We start from the raw sequence: 7,682 nt of genomic DNA on the forward strand, positions 1-7,682 counted from the left end.
GCTAGTTGACAACGGGGGTGGAGGCGCCTCATAAATACTCTGCCTTCTGTAAACACCTTCAAAGGGGGACTTGAGAGAACCCTTCCTGTGACACACGGGCACAGCATCTCCCTTTGTCACGTACGAGCACACACACCCTCAATTCCTCATCTGCGCACATTCACTCCAGCTTGTTGACTAAGCTACATAAACATACGTTCAGACACACAGGCGTGCACCCACATTCGCCCCATTTCTCTCTTTAAAAGTCCTCCCTCTTCCTTTCCTGAAATGCTGTCATTCCCGTTCTCTCGGTTCCTACCCGATTTCTGAGACACACAACATGTTTTAACTCCTTGGCTGCTGCAGGCGCGGAGTCCATGAGAGAGGAGCTCTCAGAGTCTCGGGCAGCCTTTTCTCGCATCTTCGCTCAGCCTTCCAGTGAATGCTGGATGTCCCCAAAGACGTCCTCCCTCTGAGAACAGTCACCATAAAGCATTGACGTGTCAACTCAGCCTGTCACTGAATCTCGTTTATTATATTTTTTATTTATTTCAGGGAGAGGGAGAGAGACAGAAACATCAATGATGAGAGAGAATCATCCATCGATTGATTGATCGGCTGCCTACTGCATGCCCCCTACTGGGAAGTGAGCCCACAACCCAGGCATGTGCCCTGACCAGGAATTGAACCGTGACCTCCTGGTTCATGGGTCAATGTTCAACCATTGAGCCGTATCAACCAAGCTGTCAAGGAAAATCTTGCAAAATTAACAAAAGATACAAAATTAAAGTAGAGATCGTTAGAAACACATGACTGACCCCACGGTTAGAAAGATTTTAACAAAGAAATTCTCCCCAACTTTCTTCTAGTGTTTATATGGTTTTAAAAATATATATATATATATATATTGAAGTCTTTGGTCTGTTTGAAGCTTTTATTTTTTTCTTCAACTTTTTCTCACCCGGGGAAGGGGAGTCCCTTGTGTCCTCTCTCCATCCAGCCACCCTCAGAGCCCCCCTTTCATCCTAACCTGAACTTGGCCCTGCACTCCCTTAGCCATGACAACAGCTGCCAGCCATGTAGACTTCAGGGAAAGCCTGCGCCCCTCAGGCACCTCCCAGAGCGATCAGAATCCCCCCGTGAACTTGAGCTGTCTGCGGGGGAAACAGGTTTGGGGAACTGGAGGAGGCAACTGGAAGGAACTCAACAGCGGGAGGGACCCCCGACGTCGGTTGCCTCAGCCACTTAAAATTCTTGGGAGCCCTGGACGGAGTCGCTTGGAAAGAGAGAAAAACGGACTTAAAAAGCCATTCCGGGGTTTGAACATGTGTTCTTCGCTGGTAGAATTCAGGACGAGGATTTGGAGGACCCGGTGGGAGTATCTTTCACTGCGCTCCCCTAATCCTCTCCAAATCGCCTAGGCTCTACAGCTGTTGGTGAGCCCGATAAACTATGTGTTCAATTATTCTTGGCCTGGATGGGGCGGCTCGCCTCAAAGGCTTCGGGATGTAGAATTCGGGCCACTTCAATCAGCCGGGCCCTCCCAGGGCTGCCTCCAGGAGACAGGGCCTGTTTGAACGGCCAGTGCTTCCCAGTCAGACGCTCTCTCCCTTCCTCTTCCTTTTCATCTCTGCCCAGACGGGCAGAGGCGGCTGACACCTCCCCACGGACCCGGTGGTGGCGGGGAGCGGAGTTAGCTGTGGGACCCGTGCCAGAGCCGAGAACCCAGGCGATAAAATAATTACAAATGAAAGGGAGATTAGCGGGCCCTGTCGGGACAAATGCTTCCAAAATGGTTCCTGAGATCTCGGCCGGCACATTCTCAAAGGAGACGGGCGCAGCAGCTGCTGTCGCCATGGCAATGGGGCAACAGATGCCCGGCTGGGCGCGCTGGCTGCAAATGGCAGACCCAGCCAAACGCCAGCCACGGGCACGGAGATGACAGACCGGGTCGCCTTGGCATCATGGAAATGCGCTGGTAATTAACACAACTTTGTGTTCTCCTGTGTCTGCTCTCCCTCCGCCTCCCCTGGCTACAGCGGAGTCCCGCTAATAAATGGTTGACAGCTGTTGAGAGACGGGCCGGGGCTGGAGTTGCTCTGAGAAAGGCTGTCTTTAGGGATCCCCCAAGGGCTGCTGGTAGCTCTATCTCCCCCACTAAGTGCTCATCTGCACCCCCTTGGGCAGGTTCCACCTTTGGCGACTTCACTTCCTTGGCCTCCTTTGGCAAATGCCCATTTGCTAGTTTCTATACGTTTTTCACCACGTGTGGGCCGTGATCCACCCCCACCAGAATCACCTGGTTTGCTTGTTACAGGGGCAGGTCCGAGCGCGTCATTTCAGGCCTCCTGACTCAGAAGCACCGGGCATGAGCCCCCATCACGTGCAACTTCAACGAGTTTCTCACGTGCTTCCCACGTGGCCTTGAGTTTGGGGTCCACCCCAGGGCTCTGCCACGGGGCCGAGCTCTGCCCACTCCCGCCAGCCGGACCTTAACTACCCAAGTCGCCAACATCAACCCAGCTTCGCTTGAGCCTCCCCAAAGGCTAGCGAGAGAGCTGGGGGAAGCTGAAAAGGCCGGGCCTGTGCGTCCGTGGCTCCGAGGTGAGCAATAGTTGGGTGTCTCCGAGGTGACAGTCCTTTCTCTCGTCTGGACACACAGTGGTGGGCGTTTTTCTTTCCATGTCGTGCCTAATGCTTTGCAGACTTCTGGAGGGGAACGAGGGCAGCTCAGAGGAGGGACTTTCCTGACCTGGAAGTCAGTCATCTGTAGCCATGGTGTGGGGAGACCCAGGGGGGGAGGCTGACCCCGGAGCTGGACCATTCGTTCTTGGCCTTCAGTGCAGCGGGTGAGCCCTGGACCCTCTGCGTTTCCACATAGTTAGGAAGATGGCTTCATGCAGCCTCTCCACTCCATCGCCTGCGTTCCGGGCTGGCCCAGGGCTCACACTGGCATCAAAGGCTGCACTCAATGCCTAGGAAGTGATTTCCATTTCCTTCTTATCTTTCTTATGCCCCGTCCCCCTGGAAATGGGGCAAAGGTCCAGGTAAGACACCGTTTTCTTAGGTTCCTCTCCATCCAAAATTTCCTTCCGTCCTCTGACACTCAGACTGGCCCAGATTCACATCCCTTCACTTTCAACATTGAATTTTTTCTGTTCCCTCCAGCTCCTACCTGAGAGAGAGGAACTTCCTAGAAGCCAAACACCTAGAGAGGAAATAACAGGCCTTTGGGACTCCGTGAAATTGCGGAATAACTTGGGAGGGAAGGCGCTGCGGAGCCTGTCGCCTGCTTTAGTCTGCCCAGGGCGGCCGAGGCAGCTGGCTTTGGATGGGCACCCTGGGCTTGAGCATTCGCCTCTGGCCGAGGTCTCGCGGCCTCCCTGGCCTCGCATGTCTACCTCTCTCTGATCAAACCTCCAGGGTGCTCACTTGGCAAGAACAGGGCAAAGGAGGTGCGCTTCATTTGCCCTTGATAAGAAACACTTGCCCAAGAGATTCGTATTTGTTAAGTGACAGCATGTCAGAAGAATCCAGTTTTGTGTTTCAATGACAGGCTTCTGCTGATGGACACACCAGGGTGGAGCCGGAACACCTAATGATCATTATGTGTGACTCGTTCAGAATACCCTCTCATGCCTCATGTTTTCTTTTTCTTTTTTCTTTTTTTAAATATATTTTTATTTATTTCAGAGAGGAAGGGAGAGGGAGAAGGAGTTAGAAACATCAATGATGAAAGAGAATCATTGATTGGCTACCTCCTGCACACCTCCCACCCGGAATCGAGCCTGCAACCCGGGCATGCGCCCAGACCAGGAATCGAACCCTAACCTCCTGGTTCATAGGTCGATGCTCAACCACTGAGCCACGCCGGCTGGGCCAGGCCTCATGTTTTGAAAACATGCTGTGCTCTCTCCTTTCAGAGTGATAAGACCTAAGTAGCCAGGAGAGAATACACAACTGCCCAAGACATCTGTGATACTGTATTGGACTGGAGTGTGCACGATCAAAGATATAAGTTGGAAGACGAGAGGAAAAGAAAAGAGGGGCTGGACTTTTGCCCAGTGGCTGGGGGGTGAGGGGGCGAGATAAGGGTTTCACAGTTCATACTTTTCCAGGAGAGCTGAACATAAACCTATTTCATGGATTACACTTGGCCCAGAAACCTGTTCCCGTAAGAGCTCTGGCTGACTGGAGACACAGGGAGACGAGTCCCACGCTGAAGGGAAAGAATACACTGACTCGCTGGGTCTGGTGCCAACTCTAGGAAATAGAAGTCAGAGGGAGCCTCTTCGCAGTAATACTTCTCCAGGAGCAACGCAGCACCCCCTGGTGGCTGACGGCTGTGAATGTCATTGCAATTTCCTGGAAACGGTGCCACCTGCTGCACGCTCTGGGGCCTGCTGATTTGTCAACCAAACTTCCGCAGGTACTTTCAATTTACCTACTTAAAGGAGGCAGTGTTGGGCTTTTGGAAGTGAACTTGTGAAATAAAAAAAGAAAGCGAACATACAAAATGGTTTGGCTGCAGCCATTAAGCCAGCAGTTCTCAACCTGTGGGTCGCGACCCCTTTGGCGGTCGAACGACCCTTTCACAGGGGTGGCCTAAGACCATCCTGCATATCAGATATTTACATGATGATTCATAACAGTAGCAACATTACAGTTATGAAATAACAACGAAAATAATTTTATGGTTGGGTCACAACATGAGGAACTGTTTTTAAAGGGCCAGAAGGTTGAGAACCACTGCATTAAGCCGACCATGCTCTCTTCCCCATGGGGGCCTGGTGTGCAATGGCTACAAACAGTTGCATTCTGATTTATTTTTTAAGTACTTACTTATGTTTGCAGGTGGATGTCCAGTTATTCTAATATTGTTTCTTGAAAAGATGATCTTTTCAACACTTGTGTGTGTGGATGTATTGATGTTAGCCATTCTGACAGGTGGGAGGTGATATCGCATTGTGGTTTTGTGTGGAGGTTCCTCAAAAATGTAAAAATAGAACTACCATGTGACCTGACAATTCTGCTTCTGGGTATTTACCTGAAGAAATCCAAAGTGCTAATTTAAAAATATATATGCATTCCTATGTTCATTGCAGCATTACTTATAGTGGCCAAAACATGGAAGCAACTTAAGTGTCCGTATATAGATGAATGGATAAAAAAGACGTACATAGCCCAGCTGGTGTGGCTCACTGGGTTAGAGCAATTCTCAGGCACCATCTGTGTGTCCTACAATCCAACTCAGTTCTGACACTATCTACCCACTGGTTAAGGGCGCAGTCCTACAAAACTTCCCCCCTTCCCCATGTCAGACACCAACTGCAACTCCAGTTTGTCCCCTGAGCTCTGACCAATTGACTGTAGATCAGGGGTTCCCACAACCCCCCCTTCTTGGGTTCAATTAATTTGCTATAGTGGCTCATAGACTCAAAGAAACAGGTTTCTTACTAGACCAGCCGTGGGCAAACTACGGCCCGTGGGCTGGATCCGGCCCGTTTGAAATGAATAAAACTAAAAAAAAAAAAAAGACCGTACCCTTTTATGTAATGATGTTTACTTTGAATTTATATTAGTTCACACAAAAACTCCATCCATGCTTTGTTCCGGCCCTCCGGTCCAGTTTAAGAACCCATTGTGGCCCTCGAGTCAAAAAGTTTGCCCACCCCTGGGATAGATTACCAATCTTCTATCTCTATAAAAGGCTAGTATACAAAGTGTCCTCTTGGGAGTTCGACCGGGAGAAGGGAGTTTGATCACTCCCTATGTTGTGTGCTGACCACCAGGGGGTGGCACGGAACATGGCGGGGGACCAGTGGCGGCGGTGGGGCGCTGAGGGAGGGAAGGAGGAGGCAGGAAGTCAAGGAGGCAGGGAACCTGATTGGCCCTGATTGCCGGGCAGGCCTAGGGACCCTACCTGTGCACAAATTTTGTGCACCAGGCCTCTAGTTTATTATCAAAGGAACAGGCAGATGGGAAGGGTCTCGCCTCTGTGCCCACTCCAGCACCTTCACCTGTTCACCAGCCTGGAAGCTCTCCTACCCCCCGTCCCTTGAGTTTTAATGGAGGCTTCAATACAGAGACACATTTTTGTTGTTTTTTGTTTGTTTTTAATATATTTTTATTTCAGAGAGGAAGGGTGAGGGAGAGAGAGATAGAAACATCAATGATGAGAGAGAATCATGGATGGGCCGCCTCCTGCACACCCCACACTGAGGATCCAGCCTGCAACCCGGGTTTGTCCCTGACTGGGAATCGAACCGTGACCTCCTGGTTCATGGGTCAATGCTCAACCACTGAGCCACACCAGCTGGGCAGAGACACATTTGATTAAACCACTGGCCATCGATGATGAACTCAATCTCCAGCCCTTCTCCCTTCCCTGAGGTGGGGATGGGGGCTGTGACTAAAAGTGCCAACCCTCTAACCAGGTGGTTGGTCCCCCTCAGGCACTTTCCAAAAATCATCTTATTAACATAACAAAAGACACCCTTTTTGCTTCCATCAGAAAATTCCCAGGGTTTTAGGAGCTCTGTGCCACACTGGATGCAAAAACCAAACACATATTTTTTGTTCTAAATCTCAACATCACAAGACCCCAGGCATTTGGTGCAGACTCTGAGGGGGCTCCAGTGGTCCCCTGAGATCCGGGGGGGCAAGAACCAGTGACATTGGAGTTGTTAACTTGGGATATGTTGCTTCCACAGATCTGTGAAGACATGAGAAAAGTTTAAGTAGAAAGGGGGCCTGTGGGGAAGCACAGGACTTGGTGGGAAAGTCTGTAAGGAGGATTCTCCAAAAGGTCGGGGGCCTCTGAGGGGACCTTGCCAAAGGCAGCAGCCCCTACCTTGACTTTTCCAAGCAAGTCTGAGTCCCCAGGTACTTAGCTAGAATCTCTGTTTAATCTTTAAAGACCTGACCTTGTAGAAGCACATACTTTCTCAAGGTACTTACCCTGCTGATTGTATCTAATAGTTAATTTTAGTCCAAGCTGTTGTGCCAGGAAAAGCCAAAGGAGGTAGGCAAACAAGGCTATTTGGCGGCGATAGGCAAGTAGTCCTTTAGCCTCTCTTTCACGGAAACATGTGTCAGAGTAATCATTTATCCATCATTCAGGGTCTACCAGTCAGCCCCAGCAGGGAATTTAAACTTAGTCCCTTCAGAAACCACTGGCCCCTCTCCTCCACCCCGACACTTTCAAGATTCATCTTTGCCATTTCACAGAGCTGGAAGCTGGGGAGGTTGTCTGACCACCTATCACGTTGCAAAGGGTGGTGGTAGGATCTCATTTGACTCAACATGAGGCTCCCACTGACGTGTCTGTCATCCCAGAGAAGGTTCCTAGCAGCTGTCTCCAAGTTCCAAGGGGTAGGAACTACTCCGTAGATAATAAATCAAAACACCATTGGTGCCCCCTCAACATCCACCGTCGCTCCCCTCCCCTTCCTCTGTCAACCACTTTGCTCCTCTGCCTCTCCCTCCAGCTCCAATGAGCTTCTGCAGCCTCCCTCCAACCTACACACAATGCTCCCCATCCTTTCTCCTCCTTCCAATTCCCCACACCAAGACTGAGCACCTGTCAGAAACTGTGCTACCTCTGTCTGGGCCGCGGGAACCTCCTGTCTACCCACTACTTCCTGAGGTCCCGGGCCTCCCGACAGCTGGGTCCTTCCTGGCTCCCCTCCCATCACCAA

General features: G+C 50.7%; 1 non-coding gene across 1 annotated transcript; it reads left to right on the forward strand.

Annotated features, from left to right (window-relative positions):
- The first annotated feature begins 4,731 nt into the window (after positions 1-4,731).
- On the forward strand, positions 4,732-4,822 carry LOC138998227 (small nucleolar RNA SNORA70). Its single transcript, XR_011469096.1, has one exon. It is a non-coding gene; the product is annotated as a small nucleolar RNA SNORA70 (small nucleolar RNA).
- Positions 4,823-7,682: the final 2,860 nt, after the last annotated feature.

Source organism: Myotis yumanensis, unplaced genomic scaffold, assembly GCF_028538775.1.
Source record: "Myotis yumanensis isolate MYYU_CA2020_CCGP unplaced genomic scaffold, mMyoYum1.0.hap1 SCAF_19, whole genome shotgun sequence".
NCBI lineage: Eukaryota > Metazoa > Chordata > Mammalia > Chiroptera > Vespertilionidae > Myotis > Myotis yumanensis.